Source organism: Cetorhinus maximus, chromosome 1 (assembly GCF_964194155.1).
Source record: "Cetorhinus maximus chromosome 1, sCetMax3.hap1.1, whole genome shotgun sequence".
NCBI lineage: Eukaryota > Metazoa > Chordata > Chondrichthyes > Lamniformes > Cetorhinidae > Cetorhinus > Cetorhinus maximus.
In genome coordinates, this window is record NC_135879.1 from 225,564,576 (window position 1) to 225,583,826 (window position 19,251).

The following is a 19,251-nucleotide window of genomic DNA, read 5'->3' on the forward strand; positions in this document are numbered from 1 at the left end:
TTAAAGCACTTGACATTTCTTAATGCTCAGAATTATAACACACAAATGGTAAGAGTTATGGGCATAGGATGGGATTTTCCAATCCCGCCAGCAGCGGGCATTGTGACAGGTGGGATGGGGAAATTTGGAGAGCGGCCGAAAGTCAGTTGACTCAAACTGAACTCAAACCCAGTTACATGAAGGGATCCAGGGTTATGGGGATGGGTGGCAAAATGGCGTTGGGGGATCAGCTATGATTTTATTAAATGGTGGAGCAGGCTTGAGGAGCCACACCTGCTCCTATTCTTGTGTTCTCACAGAACTGCTAATGAAAAGTCATTGACCTGAAAAGTTACCCCTAACTTTCTTTCGCCACAGGAGCTGACTGACCTGCAGAGTGTTATCCTTCCTGCTTTTACTTTACATTTCAAGCATTTGCAGTATTTTAATTGCTGTATCTTTTTTTAAAAAAAATTTTATTCACTCACAGGATATGGGCTTCGCTGGCTGGGCCAGCATTAATTGCCCATCCCTAGTTGCCCTTGAGAAGGTGGTGGTGAGCTGCCTTCTTGAACTGCTGCAGTCCACGTGGTGTAAGTACACCCACAGTGCTGTTAGGAAGGGAGTTCCAGGATTTTGAAGGACAGTGAAGGAACGGCAATATATTTCCAAGTCAGGATGGTGTGTGGCTTGGTGGGGAACTTGCAAGTGGTGGTGTTCCCATGTATCTGGGAACACTTAGACACATATCAATGTTCTTTTGTCGTAGCTGGGTCGAAATCTTGGCTATCTATGCCTAACGACGATGTGGGAGTACCTTCACCACACTGACTGCAGCAGCTCAAGGAGGCCCTCCACAAATATGTCCTTGAAGCTGCACGGTAATCCACAACTGTGTATGGGAACAAACAGATTGTGCACACCCAACATTCCCTTCAACATATGCGCAGGTGTGGACACATAGCCATCTTAAAAGGACAGCGCAGTGCAACCAAAGGCTGCATACACTGGGTGGTGTTTAATGGAGGTGATGGGCGTCTCGCCCCCAGCTGGAGAATCAATGAAAGCCCCATGTCGCCTCCTTTAGGGAAGGCCCGGAGCATTAAGTGTCATTTAGGCACCTTACTGGGCAGTGTCGAGCCTTCCCCAGGATCAAGGGCTCCAGAGGGTGGATGTCCCAACCACCAAAAGCTGTCAGCCAAAGGCAGGCAGCTATGCATTGCTCAGCAGCGCCACCGGGGAGGTGGTGGCTGCTGCCGATAGTGCACCCATCCGAGGCCCAGGATTGTTATGGGCTCAGGCGCAGGTGAGTGATGGGGGAAAGGGGGGTTGGGAGGGGGTGGTGGGAGGTGGTTGGTAGCAAGGGCAAGGGTGTAGTTCACATCGGTCGCTCCTTCCTGACGCCAGGTGCCTCAATCAGGCACCGAGTGCCTTTGAGCGAAGAACCCACTCCCACTCCCGGATGCCCGCAAGCAAACACGCCAGGCTTTGCTTTTCGGGCTTCCATGATAGCGAGTTCTCCATCCACCACTGGGTGAATACCAGAGGCAGCGGGGTGAGGGCCTTAAGTTCCATCCCGCCACAGAACTAATCAGGGCAGTGGCGGGAAGATGGCATGTTCCCCTAACCGCCACCCTCCCGTCTGATTAAATGGTACCGTGCCACCAAACTCGCCATGGCAGAGGGCATTAAATCCCGTCCAATGAAGAAAATGAGAGGAAACAATGCCCATCACCTCCTTCTGAAGGCAACTAAGGATGAGCAATAAATGCCAGCCTGGCCAGCGATGCCCACGAATCAAGGGAAAGCCAGACTAGCTGCTTCATGTCTTTCTTTCTTTGTACATATGCTGCTGACAGCATATTGTGAGTAGGAATTGAAGGAGGCCACTTAAAGAACACTAGGGTTTGCCAAGTCATCTGCAGGCTGCAAGATTTACTGCGGATTATATTTATATAACTGATTAAAAATATATATTTCTTGAGGCAGAGACACATTTTTTCAAATCAGCATCTGATGTCAATCATATCCATTACAGAGTGTTAATATATACCCACTATATGTAGATATATATCCTTATAGATACAGGTTGACAGGGAAGAGGAAATGGCATGTTAAGGATATGAAAGTTTAATAAAAACCAGGAGAATTCCTGCTTTTTCCTATAATCAATGAACATTAATGAAATTGCTTTCTTAGATAACATGTTTCTTACAATTTTGTTGGTGGGCCATTAATATTATGGTAGAAAAAGAAATGGCCCTATTTTCCTTTTAATAAGAGAAGTTTTACCCCCATAGTGACCAAGAGTGATATGTACCACCATCCTGTAAATTATCTCATTAGGATTAAAAAAAAATTCTTATTTAGTTAAAATTTTGGATATGAAGATGTGGTCAGTGAGATATAAAGCAGAAGGTTACAAATTTATTATTTTCCAATCATATCCCTGGGATAAATCACAAGCTAAGTTTAAAACGGGATATATGAAGGCTTTAAGTAAGGTCAACATAAACAGTAAACGAGATAAATGAGCAGTTAATTTGTTTTGGTGATGTTGAGGAATGAAGGTTGGCCAAGGACCAGAATGATGGCAGGTTATAGTTACGAAGAAAGGCTCATAAACTAGGGCTTTTCCAAGCAGGGAGGGAGCGGGGGAGTAGGGGGTGGGGCGAAGTTCACAGCTATGAGATTTTGAGGCAGCAAGTAATGAACCATGGTTTCTACTGATCATTAACAAGGGACAAAAAGTTAGGGTCAGAAACTTTCAGCACAGAAGGAGGGGGCTATTCAGCATGTCGTGCTTGTGTCGACACTTTGAAAGGGCTATCCAATTTAGTCCCACACCCCAGCTTTTTCCACATAATCCTGGAAATTAGCCCTATTCAAGGGTATTTAGCAAGTTGCTACGGAGTCCGCTCCTGCCACGCTTTCAGGCAGTGTCCTCGAGACTTGTCATCATGATAAACTTTCTCTGCATTCTCTCAAAAGGCTCAACGTGCATCCTAAAGTGTGGTGGCCGCAATTGTACACAATACTTTCTTTGAGGCTTGAGTAATGATTTGTAAATGTTGCACATGACTTTTGTTTGTATTCAACGCCCTTGTTTAAAACACCAAGCAATCCATACACTTTCTCAGTCATTTTATCAATTTGCTATGACACGCTCAAAGATTTGTGTATATATACCCCCAGGTCTTCCTAGTCTTGCACCCCCTTCAAAACAGTACCATTTAGATTATATTGCCTCTCCATGTTATTCCTCCCAAAATGCTCCACACTGGTCCACATTAAATTGCATCTGCCATCTGTTTGCCCATTTCACCAGCCTGTCTCTTCCTGAAGTCTTGCTGTTCTCCACAGCATTTACTTTGTTGACAACTTCCAACTTGTATTCCTTAGCCCAGTTCGTTTATGTATAAAGATGTTCATTAGAAAAGGGAGCAAGTAAAAGATTTTTTTCCCCCCACAGAGAATATTAGAATACAGAATGCCCTACCAGAAGTTGGTATTATAAGTTGCTGTGCTGTAATCATTTAAAGGAAATTTCAAAAAAAGGATCCAGGGAAAGGTCAGGAAATTGCGATTAGAAAGGTTAGCCTCAGTTGAAAAGGTAACACAGGCTTGGACAGAGTCACCTTCTGAAGCAGCATTCACACCAACCCATTTTTGCTTCCAGAAAACAGCCCACCCACTTACGAACATTCTATTACCTGGCGACATGGAGGAGGGAACTACATTTCCCTCCGACGCAAAATTTCTCCTTGCGCTTTACTCCTTTTGCCACTAGCAATGACAGAAATTTGGTGCACATGATGATTTGCAAAGTCTTCCCCTAATTTACCAGGACACATGTAATTCTTTGTACAAATTTTACAGGGCTTGAGGAAAATTAGCTGTATGAGTTTGCGCCGGTATCCTGGGAAATTTACTTCTACCTTTTGTGCAGACGTCCACACGCACAACATGGCTTACCATGCAAAGACTAACAACAGCTTTTAATCACATAATTGCAAGAGGGATCCATCATGGGTTATTTTTTCTGGTGAACAAAAGGATTTTTTTTTTACATCTAATAGGAAATCATCTATTACAACCAATACTAAATTTGAAAGATTTGTAAAACAGCAAAGAAAACATTATTAAGTAGGTGGAAACACTTCAGTACATGTCTCTGATAGCTGAAGAGCCTCATTGCACACATGGAGCCGACTGAGATCAAGAATGTTTAATTAACAATCTTAATCAGTTGTCAAGCAACGGACAGCTGGCTCTGCTTTGTAATTGAGCTCGGTTTCTGTAACTATTATTTGTAAATATTAATTGCAGTTCTGGATATTAGAAAAAAAAATTCATTTCTGCAACTGGAATAAATGACACCCCCATGACATAATTTGCTACGACACCCACATTCACAGTTCAGTTTCCATTTCAGATGTATTTATTCCCCAACTTTATCAGTGCTGCCAAGCAGTTTTTACTGGTCTTCCTGGACAGTTTGCAAACCATTTAAATGCACTAAGACTGCACAAACCCTCCCGGGCATCCTTCAAAATGTTTCATGTTTAATAGTTGGGATCTGAGGTCCAAGCTCACTGCAGCGCTGACAATCCAAATCACAGCTTGGCTATTTAACTGTCAGGATGGATTGCTCTCAGCACAGTACTAAAGGAGTCCTGCACTGTCTGAGGCACCCTCTTTCAGACCTAATATTAAACCAAGGCCCCCCCTGTCTGCCTTTCTGGAAGATTGCACAAGATTTCATGGCACTATTTTGAAGTAGAATAGGGGAGATATCCCCAGCGTCCTGGCCAATTTTTATCCCTCAATCAACATCGCAAAACAGAATATCTGGTTATTATTGCATTGTTTTTTGTGGGATCTTGCCGTGTGCAAATTATCTGCCACATTTCCCACATTACAACAGTGACTACACTTCAAAAGTACTTCATAGACTGTAAGGCGCTTTGTGACATTTGGTGGCCATGAAAGGCACTATATAAATGCAAATTATTTTTTTTCTTTTGGCATTTTCAAGAATAATTTAAAAAATTTTCAGAGCAGAATGTACACCTATGGTATATCTCTCAGAGTACAAGGTAAACATATGGTATATCTTGCAGAGTACAAGCTAAACATATGGTATATCTCACAGAGTACAAGGTAAACGTATGCCATATCTCACAGAGTACAAGCTAAACATATGGTATATCTCACATAGCACAAGGTAAATGTATGCCATATCTCACAGAGTACAAGCTAAACATATGGTTTATCTTGCAGAGTACAAGCTAAACATATGGTTTATCTTGCAGAGTACAAGCTAAACATATGGTATATCCAGACATAAATAACTGACTCCATCAAGCAATATAACTACTGCTTCCCTCACCATGTAGCTTATCAAGAACTGTCAGAAGGTGGTTGTGGTTTAGGTCACCATAATGTCACCTTTGAGTCTAGCTGGGGTGGGAGCGGTAGGCTAACTTAGGTTGTCAGTTTGAATCTCCACCAGCCCCTTCACCATCATTCTCACCTGAAACACTTCTTCCTTAGATTGTGAGCAATCCACCCTGACATCTTCTCTGCTGTACGCTCAGTACTCCGTCAACCCTGTCTGCTTTCGCTCCACTTGCTTTCCAGCTTTGGGTGTGGCTATGTTACCAGACTAGCAAACCAGAGGTCTGGTCCGACACTGTAGTAGAAGCTGAGCTCAAATCTCAATTTTAACTCAATTTTAATAAAAAGCTAGTATCAGCAAAAGTGACCATGGGTTTTTGTAACATCCCAGCTGCTTCCTTGCTGCCCTTTAGGGGAAAGATCTGCCATTTTTTTCCTGGTCTGAACATATGTGACTCACTCCAGTTCTTTATCAACTGCCCTCTGTATTGGCCTACAAAGATATTAGTTTAATAACACAACCTCTGTCTTACCGCAACGTTCCATTTGGAGAAAGAGACTGTGTCAGTCTTTCTAAGGTGAAATCTCGAGACAAACAGAAAGCAAAAGTAATAAAATGTCAACATCCCTGTTTGTAGAATAAACAGAAAGTGCTAATCTTGTGACAGCGTATCTGGTCTTGGTGCAGGTCTTGTGCTCCAGTCTTCTGAGCTAAGAGCTCCAGAGAGAGAAAAGGTGACTCCAGCCACCAAGCCCACTCTACCCAAAGACAGCCAAACCAGGTATTGCGGGGTGGAGTGGGGGGGGGTGCAGGATGAAGTCACCAGAGACATGACGTGGAGAGGCAGAAGCCATTCTTCTTCAGCTCCCTGCCCAAAGGTAGGCCCTTGACAATTATTCACCGAATCACAGCAAAATGCTCTGATTTTTCACTATGAGGCAGGTCGCAAGTCTACCTCAGCTAGAATGGGGATTGAACCCCATGCTGCTCGTGTTAATCTGATCCACACACTAGCCATCCAACCAACTGAGTTAACCACCCCATTGCAGGGAGATATGACAATTTTTTTTCCAAAAATTTACTTTATTCATAAAATTTGTAAAAGTACATTACAAAACATTTCAAATCAAAAAATTGCAGAGAGCGCAATAAAATTTAACTTTCCCCCATACAGCATCCACTCTAAGGTGCCTCAATACAATTGTACTTTTCACCTCAGGCATACAGCCTGAGGGCAAAAACATTTCAAATTGATAATTACAGAGTACAATGGAGTTCAGCTTTTTTTCCCATACAGCATGTTCCACTCTGAGCTGTCCCAGCTCTTGACATTTGCAATGTACATCCCTGGTCAGGTATACAGCCCGAGGGATTCTACACAGTTTCCAGGCCTCATGTACAATAGCTCAAAGGCATTGGACTGCGACCTTTCCTCATCATGCCTCTGTGGCGGCTGCCCCAAGCTTTAGTGTGTCCCTCAACACACAGTGCTGGACCTTGGAATGTGCCAGTTTGCAAAACTCGGTCGAGCAACAAGTCTCAGGCAGACCAAAGAGGGTCTTTCACCACTTGATGGTCCTCCAGCCGGAGCTGATGTTTATCTCCTGTACATCCCTGGGAACAGCTCGTGGAGCAGAGTCTTGGGCCATGGAGCTACTTGGGATGAACTTTGACAAAAACCACTGCATCTCTCAGAGTCATAGAGGTCTTCAGCACAGAAAAAGGCCCTTCGGCCCCTCGAGTCTGCGTCAGTCAAACAAGTGTCTAACTATTCTAATCCCATTTTCCAGCACCAGACCCATAGCCTTCTATGCCATGGCATGGCAAGTGCACATCCAAATACTTCTTAAATGTTATGAGGGTTTCTGCCTCTACCACCCCACAGGCAGTGAGTTCCAGATTCTCACCACCCTCTGGGTGAAAAAATTCTTCCTCACATCCTCTCAGAACCTCCTGCCTCTTACCTTAAATCTATGCCTTCTGGTTATTGATCCCTCCACCAAGGGGAAAAGTTCCTTCCTGTCTACCCTATCTATGCCTCTCATAATTTTATACACCTCAATCATGTCCCCCCCGCAATCTCCTCTGCTCCAGGGAAAATAACCCCAGTCTATCCAATCTCTCCTCATAACTAAAACTCTCCAGCCCAGGCAACATCCTGGTAAATCTCCTCTGCACTCTCTCCAGTGCAATCACATCCTTCCTATAATGCGGATTCCAGAACTGCACGAAATACTCTAGCTGTGGCCTAACCAGCGTTTTATACAGTTCCAGCATAACCTCCCTGCTCTTATCTTCTTTGCCTCGTCCAATAAAGACAAGTATCCCATATGCCTTAACCACCTTATCTATCTATCTATCCCGCTACCGTAAGGGACCGGTGGACATGTACACCAAGGTCCCTCTGATCCTCAGTACTTCCCAGGGTCCTACCATTCATCGTGTATTCCCGTGCCTTGTTTGTCCTGCCCAAGTGCAGCACCTCACACTTATCCAGATTAAATTCCATTTGCCACTGATCATCCCATCTGACCAGCTGGTCTATATCCTCCTGTAATCTAAGGCTATCCTCCTCACTATTTACAACCCCACCAATTTTCGTATCATCCGCGAACTTACTAATCAACCCTCCTATATTCAAGTCTAAATCGTTTATATATACCACAAACAGCAAGGGACCCAACACCGATCCCTGTGGAACCCCACTGGAAACAGGCATCCAGTCACAAAAACATCCCTCAACCATCACCCTCTGCTTCCTGCCACTCAGACAATTCTGGATCCAATTTGCCATCCAGTTTGGTGGGAATTGTCCAGGTCTTGATACATTTGGACATGGACTGCTTCAGTATCTAAGGAGTCGCAAATGGTACTGAACATTGTGAAATCATCAGGAAACATCCCCACTTCCGACCTTATGATGGAAGGAAGGTCATTGATGAAGCAGCTGAAGATGGTTGGGCTGAGTACACTACCCTGAAGAACTCCTGCAGTGATGTCCTGGAGCTGAGATGACTGATCTCCAACAACCACAACCATCTTCCTTTGTGCTAGATATGACTCCAACCAGTGGAGAGTTTTCCCCCGATTCCAGTTTTGCGAGGGCTCCTTAAAACCACTTGGTCAAATGCTGCCTTGATGTCAAGGGCAATCACTCTCACCTCACCTCGGGAGTTCAGCTCCTTTGTCTATGTTTGAACCAAGGCTGTAATGAAGTCAGGAGCTGAGTGGCCCTGGTGGAACAGAAACTTGGTGTCAGTGAGCAGGTTATTGCCAAGCAAGTGCTGCTTGATAGCACTGTTGATGACCCCTTTCATTATTTTACTGATCATCGAGAGTAGACTGATAGGGCATTAATTGGCCAGGTTGGATTTGTCCTGCATTTGTGTACGGGACATATCTGGGCAATTTTCCATGTAGCCAGGTAGATGCCAGTGTTGTAGCTGTATTGAAACAGGTTGTCTAGGGGCGCGCCAAGTTCTGGAGCACAAGTCTTCAGTACTATTGCTGGATATTGTCAGGGCCCATAGCCTTTGCAGTATCCAGTGCCTTCAGCCGTTTCTTGATATCATGTGAAGTGAATCAAATTGGCTGGAGACTGGCATCTGTGTTGCTGGGACCTCCGGAGGAGGCCGAGATACATCATCCACTCGGCACTTCTGGCTGAAGGTTGTAGCAAATGCTTCAGCCTTAACTTTTGCACCTGATGTGCTGGGCTCCTCCATCATTGAGGATAGGGATATTTGTGGAGCCAGCTCCTCCAGTGAGTTGTTTACTTGTCCATCACCATTCACAACTGGATGTGGCAGGACTGCAGAGCTTAGATCTGAGTTGTTGGTTGTGGGATCGCTTAGACCTATCTATCACTTGCTGCTTATGCTGTTTGGGATGCAAGTAGTCCTGTGTTATAGCTTCGCCAGATTGACACCTCAGTTTTAGGTATGCCTGGTGCTGCTCCTGGCATGACCTCCTGCACTCTTCATTGAACCCCTGGCTTGTTGGTAATGGTAGAGTGGGGGATATGCCAGGCCATGAGGTTCCATATTGTGTTCAAGTACAATTCTGCTGCTGCTGATGGTCCACAGCGCCTCACACCCAGTCTTGAGTTGCTACATCTGTTTGAAATCTATCCCATTTAGCACAGTGGTAGTGCCACACAACACGATGAAGGGTATCCTCAATGTGAAGATGGGACTTCGTCTCCACAATGACTGTGCAGTGGTCACTCCTACCGATACTGTCATGGACAGATGCATCTGCGGCAGGCAGGTTAGTAAGGATGAGGTCAAGTATGTTTTTCCCTCTTGTTGGTTCCCTCACCACCTGCCGCAGACCCAGTCTAGCAGCTATATTATTTAGGACTCAGTCAGCTCGGTCAGTAGTGGTGCTACTGAGCCACTCTGGATGGATGGACATTGAAGTCCCCCACCCAGAGTGCATTCTGCGCCCTTGCCACCCTCAGTGCTTCCTCCAAGTGATGCTCAATATGGAGGAGCACTGATTCATCAGCTGAGGGAGGGTGGTGTGTGGTAATCAGCAGGAGATTTCCTTGCCCATGTTTGACCTGATGCCATGAGACATCATGGGGTCCGGAGTCGATATTGAGGACTCTCAGGGCAACTCCCTCCCGACTGTATACCACTGTGGTGTCTGGGGCATGATCTGTAAGATATGATTCCGTGAGGATGACTACGTCAGGCTGTTGTTTGACTAGTCTGTGAGACAGCTCTCTCAATTTTGGCACTAGCCCCCAGATGTTAGTAAGGAGGACTTTGCAGGGTGGATAGGGCTGAGTTTGCTGTTGTCCTTTCCGGTGCCTGGGTCGATGTCGGTTGGTCCATCCAGTTTCATTCCTTTTTCAAGACTTAGTCACGGTTTGATACAACTGAGCGGCTTGCTCGGTCTGGAGTCACATGTAGGCCAGACCAGGCGAGGACGGCAGCTATCCTTCCCTAAAGGACATTAGTGAACCAGAGGGGTTTTTACGACAATCGACAATGGTTTAATAGTCATCATCAGACTTCTAAATCCAGATTTTTATCAAATTCAAATTCCACCATCTGCCGTGGTGGGATTTGAACCCAGGTCCCCAGAGCATTACCCTGGGTGTCTGGATTACTACTCCAGCAACAATACCACTCCACTTTCGCCACCCAGAAGTGTGCGCAAGGCAGCAGTTTAAATACGGTGCCCTGCGTGAGGTAACAGCTTGATGGGCAAATCGGAAGCCGCTAACCAGTGATCCAGCGTGTTTCCTGTCGCCGCATAATTAATGAGGTGGGAATGGGATGATACAGCACGAAAAGCCGCCATTGAGGCCGGCGGATAAAACGTCCATTTTCCCACCTGCTACCGCACTTAGTGCAAATCTGAGAGGATTCCACCCTAGGACTCAGTTCGTGAAAATGAAAAAGCAGCCTCCAAAAGCCAAAAAATAGATCCCAGAAATAAAAAAAAATTAAACTAGGCAGTATGTTTTCCTCAAAAAGAGCCCTCGAGGGGAAAAAAAACATTTTTACCTCTGATGTAAATTTTTGTTGATGCAGATCTTTACCATGGAGAATGGTGTTGACAATACTACATCTGCCTTTGACAGCACTCTTAACAACACAAAAGGACCTTTATAAAAGCTTTGGTTACTCACTGCCCCATCATTTCCAATGTTACCGGCATTACTCTGTGGTATATACACAAAAAGGCGCTTTTAAAAGAAATATTTGTCAGTTATGCTCCCCCTGATTTCAGCAATACTTCCTGTTTGTTCATTTAACAGAATTCTGGACTCATGCAGGCAAAAGCTGGTCAATGCTCTCCCAACCCCAGACACATGAGCTGGGGGGGCTCCTGATTCTCTAAAAGACAATGGCAAGCACAGCAATATTAGGTTGGCCAGCACTGCGTACATGTGTCTTCTTCTCAACACTCACCTGTGTATCTCACTCACAGGTAACTTCATTGCCTGGAGCACAACCTGATGTCGGGAAAGCTCATCCTTAGAAAGTGGCACAGCACTGCAATTCCTCTGCACAACAAGGGACCGGACTATGTATTAAGATTCAGATCTGGCTCTGCCCTCTTCAACAACAAGCTTACCCAACAAGTTTGAACGCCAGTGTCATTTAACTCTTTCAGAGCAAGGTTTGTATGACAGAGGAACAACTCGAGCACTATTTCCCTTGCTCTCACCAGTAGGGTTGCCCATTCTGGTTGGAGGTATTCCTGATGTTCTATCATAAGGCCTCTCGTCTCCTACTGCCCCATCCAGCCTTCTTTTCCCAGCTCCAACATTTTGCTTTGTAACTATTAACAGTTTCATTTTCTTTGAATATTTTGGTTTAATAGTTATAAAGAAAATGAAACTGTTCCTTAACGCCATCATGTGGTTTTCTCACAGCAACAAGCAGGAGATTAATCTCTAATTTCAGGAGAGTCCAGGACAATGCCAGAGTGGAACCCAATCTACCAGGCATCTCTCAGAGATTGATGGTACGTCAAATTCGGTGAGGTGCACGATTGGCTGGAGCAATTGCTTGGAGCCAGGCCAACAGCACAGCAAGGCTGGTTTCAAAGGCTAATATCCCTCATGAGCGGTGTCCATGGAGAACTGCCGATAGGCTATAGCAGCCAGAAACTGCCTCACCCCGTATACTGTGCAGGAACACTATTGATGGAGATGGACCTACAGTTCGGGCAGCCTGCCCAATAGTTTACATAGTTGAAAGCAACACCCAGTAAAATTGTTACGTGTTCCATGCGTAGACAAGTTGGCCCAGCGTTAGGGTCTCACTGTCTCACACTAATCACTGACAATTTCTGCAGAGGGACACCCTCAGACAAAATTTAAGTCACAGAATGAAGGATTTACATTGGCCTGCAGACCGGGAGAACTCTCCTGGTCTTCTTCGAATAGATCTTTTAGGTCAACCCGAGAGGGCGGAGGGGGTTTCGGCTCAATATCTCATCCCAAAGATGGCACCTCCGACAGTGTAGCACATTGAAGGGAGAATCCGACAGATGTCGGGGGTGTGAGTGAGTCAGAGATATTGCAGTAAAGTGCCAACTTAATTCCCTGGAGTGGGACTTGAACCAATAACCTGCTGACTCTGACTGAACCTACATTTTCATCCTTCCAAGACCTTTTGGGCAATGCTAATACAATCTATCTCCTAATGGCTCCATTTGTGAGGCACTGCCCTCGAAAGATAACTGAACCAGAGAAAGGGTTAAAATTGCTTCATGCAATATTTAGTAAGATGATAGGAAGTTGGAGCCTCAGTCGGCCATTCAGCCCTATGAATCTGCTCTGCCATTCAATAAGATCATGGCTGATCTGATTGTGGCCTTAACTCCAATTGCCTGCCTACCCCTCATAACCTTCGACTCCCTTGTAGATCAAAAGTTTGTCTAACTCAACCTTGAATATACTCAATGACCTAGCCTTCACTGCTCTCTGTGGAAGAGAATTCCAAAGATTAATGACTCTGAGAGAAAAGAAACTCCTCCTCATCTCTGTCTTAAAAGGGAGATCCATTAGACCCAGACAATGGGATCTTCCGGCCCTACCCACCACCGGGATCATCCGGTCCCTCCAAAAGTCAATGGGTTTTTAGCTGGGCTGCCGAATCTCCAGTGGCTGGTCCCACTGTGACAGGGCCAGAAAATCCCAGCCATTATTTTGAAACTGTGCACCCTAGTTCTAGATTCCCCCATGGAGAGGGTGGAGGGGAACATTCTTTCAGCATCTACCCTGTCAAGTCCCCTCAGAATCTTACGTGGTCCAATAGGAGCACCACGAATAAGTAACGAATGAGTTAACTTTAAATCTGGTAATGCCTTTGCTAAAGCAACACACCAAGGAAATCATTAATGTCTTATCACGTCCATAACATATATAGCAGAGTGCAATTTTAACCCTAACCACTGTGCTGACCTAACAGTGAATCATGTGCACCTGACTCCATCATCAGACTATAATAAAATAAACTAAATTCTTACAAAGAATTATAGGAAAGTACACGGCCAATCCCAGAGGCTGATACCTCCCGATTGTTCATGCCCTCAGCATCTTTCTGCCTTGCTGTTAAATGTTTCCATACTAACTGCCACTCTGCTTAATACATTCCACACACGTTCAATGGCAGTCTGCGTTTCCCGCCGCTGCACATCGGGAACCTAATTTCAATACTTCAGCATCTCATTATAAACCCTGCCCGTCGGAATCAACCCCCTGCCCACGTGAAATCTACTGCCCATGTCGGCATGTCTTCAGAACGACTGCCTTTTTAAAAAATTCATTCACGGGATGTGGGTGTCACTGGCCAGGCCAGCATTCATTGCCCATCCCTAATTGCTCTTGCTCAGAGGGCATTTAAGAGTCAACCACATTGTTGTGGGTCTGGAGTCACATGTAGGCTAATCCGGACATCCCAGGGATTAGTCTGCTGAACCTCTGTTGCACTCCCTTTGGCAAGTACATCCTTCCTTAGATAAGGAGACCAAAACTGTAGACAATACAAATGGAAAATTAAAAACTGTCCAGTGTGCAACTGTGTTACCCAGAACACAAGGATTCAATGTCCAATCCACAAATACATCCCATTACTCCTGATATAATTATCTGACTCAGACTAGGTAAGACAGCAGATTTTCCTTCTCTAAAGGGCATTAATGAATCAGATGGGTTTTTACAACAATCATTTCATGGTGATCAATAGACTTTTAATTCCAGATTTTCATTGAATTCAAATTCCAGCATCTGCTGTAGCAGGATTCAAACCCCAGCTCCCCAGAGGATTATCCTGCATCTCTGGATTACTAGCCCAGTAACAATACCACTATGCCATCACCTCCCTTCCTCATGCCCTAGGTTTGGTTACAGTAGCTGTAATGGTTATGCCATTAAACTAGTGATGCAGAAGGCTGGCCTAATAGTCCAGAGAATGCTGCAGAGACACCCTCAGTTTGGCAAAAGGACTTGAAAGTAGTGTTTGGACCCTGACTTACACAGGCAATTCGCCTAATGCCTGTTTCAGGCAGAGACCCTTGTCAGTTAAAAAGCGGCCAAACCAATGCTGCAAACAGCACGAGCAGATTGCCTGCATGCCACGTGCTGTACTGGACCCTGCAGCATCCGTTTCAATCTGAGGCTTTGTCTGCTGTTCTTTCTGTGATCTGCGCACAAGTTTTTACTATATTAGTGTCTTTCTACATCATTAGTCAATGTGTTTTTAACTCAGTTTTATACCTGCAATCATTAGATATACACTTACTTAGCGCTGCAAAGCTGAGTCCGATAGTACAGGACACACAAGGCTGTGAACATGTTCGGGGTAAAGATACAGTGACCCATCCTGTGGCTGCTAAGCACACTACCTTACTGTCAGAGAGAGCTGGTACTTGGGTGATTGGTTCCTCAACACCACTTAAAGTGCAGCAAGCTCTTTGGGACCTTTGAAATGCAGGTGCAACCCTGATGAAGCTTGCGAGCTGAATGGACCTCACAGAAAGCCACAGCTTGTGAAAGATCCAATGCAGAAGATCCCTGTGGCTTTGGTGTTCCATGAAGCTCATGGGTAATGCTAAGCATCATCCGCACGAACCATCGATGCGGATACCCAGTACACAAATGGAACATTGGAACATGGAAGCAGGAGTAGGCCATTCAGCCCCTTGACCCTGCTCCCCCATTCAATTAGATCATGGCTGATCATCGACCTCAATGCCACTTTCCCGCTATATTGCCATATCTTTTAATGTCATTAGTCTTGAACATGTTCCACAGCCCTCTGGGGTAGAGAATTCCAAAGATTCACCACCCTCTGAGTGAAGAAATTCCTCCTCACCTCAGTCTTAAATGGCCGGCCCCTTATTCTGAGATTGCGTCCCCTGGTTCCAGACTCACCAGCCAGGGGAAACATCCTATTTATATCTACACTGTCACGTCCTGTGGGAATTTTGTAAGTTCCTGTGAGATCACCTCTCATTCTTTGAAACTCTAGAGAATAAAGATCCAGTTTCCTCATTCTCTCATTAGATAATCCCGACATCTCAGGGATTAGTCTGCTGAACCTCTGTTGCACTCTCTCTTTGGCAAGTACATCCTTCCTTAGATAAGGAGACCAAAACTCTGGACAATACAAGTGGAAAATTAAAAACTGTCCAGTGTGCAACTGTGTCACCCAGAACAGAAGAACTCAATGTCCAATCCACAAATACAAGGAGACATCACAGTGGTACGTTCCATTGCACCTGATGCAACTATCTGACTTAGACGCCTTGACATAAAATCATAGTTGCTGCTTTATATCTACATCAGCCATTAGAGAGAGGAGAAAAGACAAAGCTGGAGTGCGAGTTCTTCTAACCTTTCTACTTAACTCGGTCCTCTGACAGGAGGGATCAGAAATATTAGTGGGAACTCACTGGCCGTGGATATAAACCCCAGCAAGGAACCAATACCGTGAGAATAAGAAAGCTGGCAAGAGAAAATATATTGGACCCAGGACCTCTACCACCTAGAAGAACAAGGGCAGCAAATAGATGGCCCTCCAAGCCACGCACCATCCTGGTTTGGAATTATACCACCATCTTCTCACTGTCATTGGGTCAAAACCCTGGAACTCACTCCTTAACAACACTGTGGGTGTACCTACACCACATGGGCTGCAGTAGTTCAAGAAGGCAGCTCACCACCACCTTCTCAAGGGCAATTAGGGATGGGTAATAAATTCTGGCCAGCCAGTGACACCCAGATCCCCTGACCAAATGAAGAAAAAGAAAAAAAGATGCATTTTTATAGCACCTTACTGCATTTTCAGGATGTCCCAAAACATTTCATAAACTATGGATTCCTTCTGAACTGCAGCCGGCTGTTATGGTCGGCCACTATATCAGCCAATTGGCATAAAGCAAGGCCCCACAAACAAACGAAGTGTCCTGGTGGTGGTTGCTAAAAGGAATATCGGTCAAGACACTGGGAAACCTCTCCAAGCTTCATAGTGGCATGGGATCTTTTACATCCCCCCAATAGGGCTCCAGTTTAAAGGCTCATCTGCAAGATGACACATCTGGCACTGCAGCACTCCCTCAATACTGCACCAAGATGCCAACCGTGTGCTCAAATTTGATTTGAAATTCCCATAACCTCTTTAGAGGGTATATGTCCTCAAATGAGTCAAGCACCATAAGGACTGCACTGCATTCACAACTGTACATGTCCTACAGACCTAGACACATGCAACTAAAGCAAAACACTGCAAGAATAGAGTTTCACGCATGCTACAAACCGGTGACCAAAAGGACAGACATTTCATTGGGACAGCTTTCCTAAAAGCAAAACATCGCAGATGCTGGAAATCTGAAACAAAAAACAGAAAATGCTGGGAAAACTCAGCAGGTCTGACAGCATCTGGGGAGCATCTCTTCCACAGATGCTGTTGAACCTGCTGAGTTTTCCCAGCATTTTCTGTTTCCCCCCACCCCCATCACTTTCCTGTTCTGAGAAACCAACGATGCCTTTCAGTTGCTGCCAAGTAGTTTCAGAGGGGAACACAAGGGTGGGGAGTTTCGCTGTGTGAGGCCCACATGGGGAGTCCCTGTCAGGCCGCTGGGGCTGGACACCACATGGAGCTACACAAAAAAAAGGACTGGGGGCGCGCGTACACTCCAAGAAGGAGGAGCCTGGGCGAACCTGATAAAAGTTATTTCAAATATGCTCCCGCCTGTACAGGGGAATCTGAAGGAGTCAGTTTCACTGCCTGCCAGGTGCCTCTCAGCACCCTCACACCCACACCCACCCACCCACCCACACATACATACATACATATAATATAGAGAGAGTGCCAACCCTTTCAGCGACTGCTTCTAAACACTGAGAGAAACACATAGAGGACCCAGGCAAAGCAAAACACAAGAATAAATACCTCCAGCATAATTTACTACCTTGCAATTGTTCTTGGATTGCGGTCTGGAAGAAACTCCGTTAAACCACAAGATTGGCTGGGCGGCGGAGGTGGTGGGGAGGAGGGAGGAGGGAAGAGAGAGCTCACAGGGGAATGTGTGGAGAAGCTTTTTTAGACTTGGGAGAGACCCCGGCTAGAAACCAATTGATTGGTTGAGGGACGCAGCCCTCCGAGTGGTTTGAATGGGCTGGAGTGTCTGTGTCTCTCTCTCTCTCTCTCTTTCTCTCTCTCTCTCCCCTCTCACTCCACACAATCTGTTCTCTCTATAAACCTTTTTTAAAAAAAAGAAATCTCCATACAAAAGAAGATATAAATCTGGGAGCAACTTCCTCTCACTTACAGAATATTCCACCTTTATTAAATGCAAAATGACAAGGATCCCCCCCCCCTCCCTCCCCCCACCACCCCCCCACACACGGTGCCCTTATCCTCTAACGAGACAATAATACCTTACTTGCACCCCCCCCCTCACCCACCCTCACATATGGACTGAAAAGGGGAGGGGGGGGAAAGGGGAAGATTTTTGCAGCATGTATGCAACGTTGTATTATCCCCCCTCTCTTCGCAAAAGTTTTCGCAAAATAACGAATATACAGGAATATTACAGAATGCGCGATTTAAAAATCAATATCCGAGGGAGATTTAAAAGCTGGGTTTTTTAAAAAAATAAAAGACAATTATTCATTTTTCTACCCCCCCCCAAAAATAAACCTGGACACTGAAATCACCAGGATAATTTTGTAGGGGGTCTGGTGGTGTCCCCCCCCGGGCTATTTTATTATTATTATTTAAAAAAAAACCCAAACAAACAAACAAACAAACAGTCAGTCAGTGAATAAAATAATCACGGAACGAGAAACACAGGATCGCTGAATAATAACCGTCCCTCCCTTCACCCCGGTGTGACCATGAAACACTATTTCTGTTAAAATATTATTTTTTTTTAAAGATTAAAACAAAAACCAAACCGAACACTCACCAAATGGGCCACTCGTCTGTATCCTGAAAGCAAAATGAATCGTTCTCGCCTGCAGTAATTTCTCTCTATTTTTTTTGGTGTGGTGTGTGTGTTTTTTTTTTGGTTTTGTTTTGACTTTTTTTTTAAAAAAAAATAATAGAAAGTGTGATTTTCTTTTTTTTTTCAAAAAAAAAAGGAATAGGCAGCAGTTTATAAAATGAAGGTGGTTGTGATTCCCACCCTCCCCACTCCCCCCACACCCACACACCCACACACACACAGACAGCTCCTGAGGAGATGTCCTAACGGCGGGAGCCTGAAGAGGCCCCTTGTAATTGACAAGAGTCAGTTAACAGGGAATAAGAGCCAAGGGATCGCCAGCATGGGAACAAGGACTTGTGCTGTTCCCAAAGATTTCTCCTCAATTTTAGATTCGAATTATTCCCCACACAAAAAGAAAAAAAAAAATAAAATAAAATAAAAATTGTGCTTCTGAGGTAAAAGAACGAGCTTCTTGGGTTTTTTTTTCCCTCCTCTTCTTGCACCCTCTTTTTTTTTTGTCCTGATTTATATATATATATATATATATTTCTGTTAGGGTATTGGGGTGGGGGTTTGAAGGAGAGAGAGGTTGTTGTTGTGGGTGTGGGTGGGTGTGAAGGAAGATTTTTGCTGCTCCCTCCTGTCCTTTGGTGAAGACTTTCACCACCACCACCGCGGGGCGGCCCTGGCTGCTCTGCGCTGAAGCCCGAGGAACCAGCGTCAGCAAACAGGAATGTTCTGTGTGGCTGAGGGAGAGAGAGAGAGAGAGAGAGAGGAGAGAGAGAAGGGGAAAAAAAAAGTACACCGATTTATAGGTTCACATTCCCTCACACCCCGAAACGGGTCACACCTTCTATGTCCATAAAGCTTCGAGAGAAGGAATTTTTCCATTCAACTGGCTCATTTATATC

At 45.1% G+C, this 19,251-nt stretch overlaps 1 protein-coding gene across 3 annotated transcripts in view; it reads right to left on the reverse strand.

Annotated features, from left to right (window-relative positions):
* The window catches only part of rnf24 (ring finger protein 24), a 632,553-nt gene extending 613,986 nt beyond the window's left edge, over positions 1–18,567 (reverse strand). Inside the window, exon 1 of one of the 3 annotated variants that reach the window (XM_078554280.1) lies at positions 18,320–18,567. The gene's annotated coding sequence lies outside the window, so the exon portion shown is untranslated. Of the gene's footprint in view, positions 1–5,912; positions 5,959–17,320; positions 17,460–18,319 lie in introns of those variants that run through there. The other 2 variants (XM_078554265.1, XM_078554273.1) reach the window with 2 other exon arrangements.
* Positions 18,568–19,251: the final 684 nt, after the last annotated feature.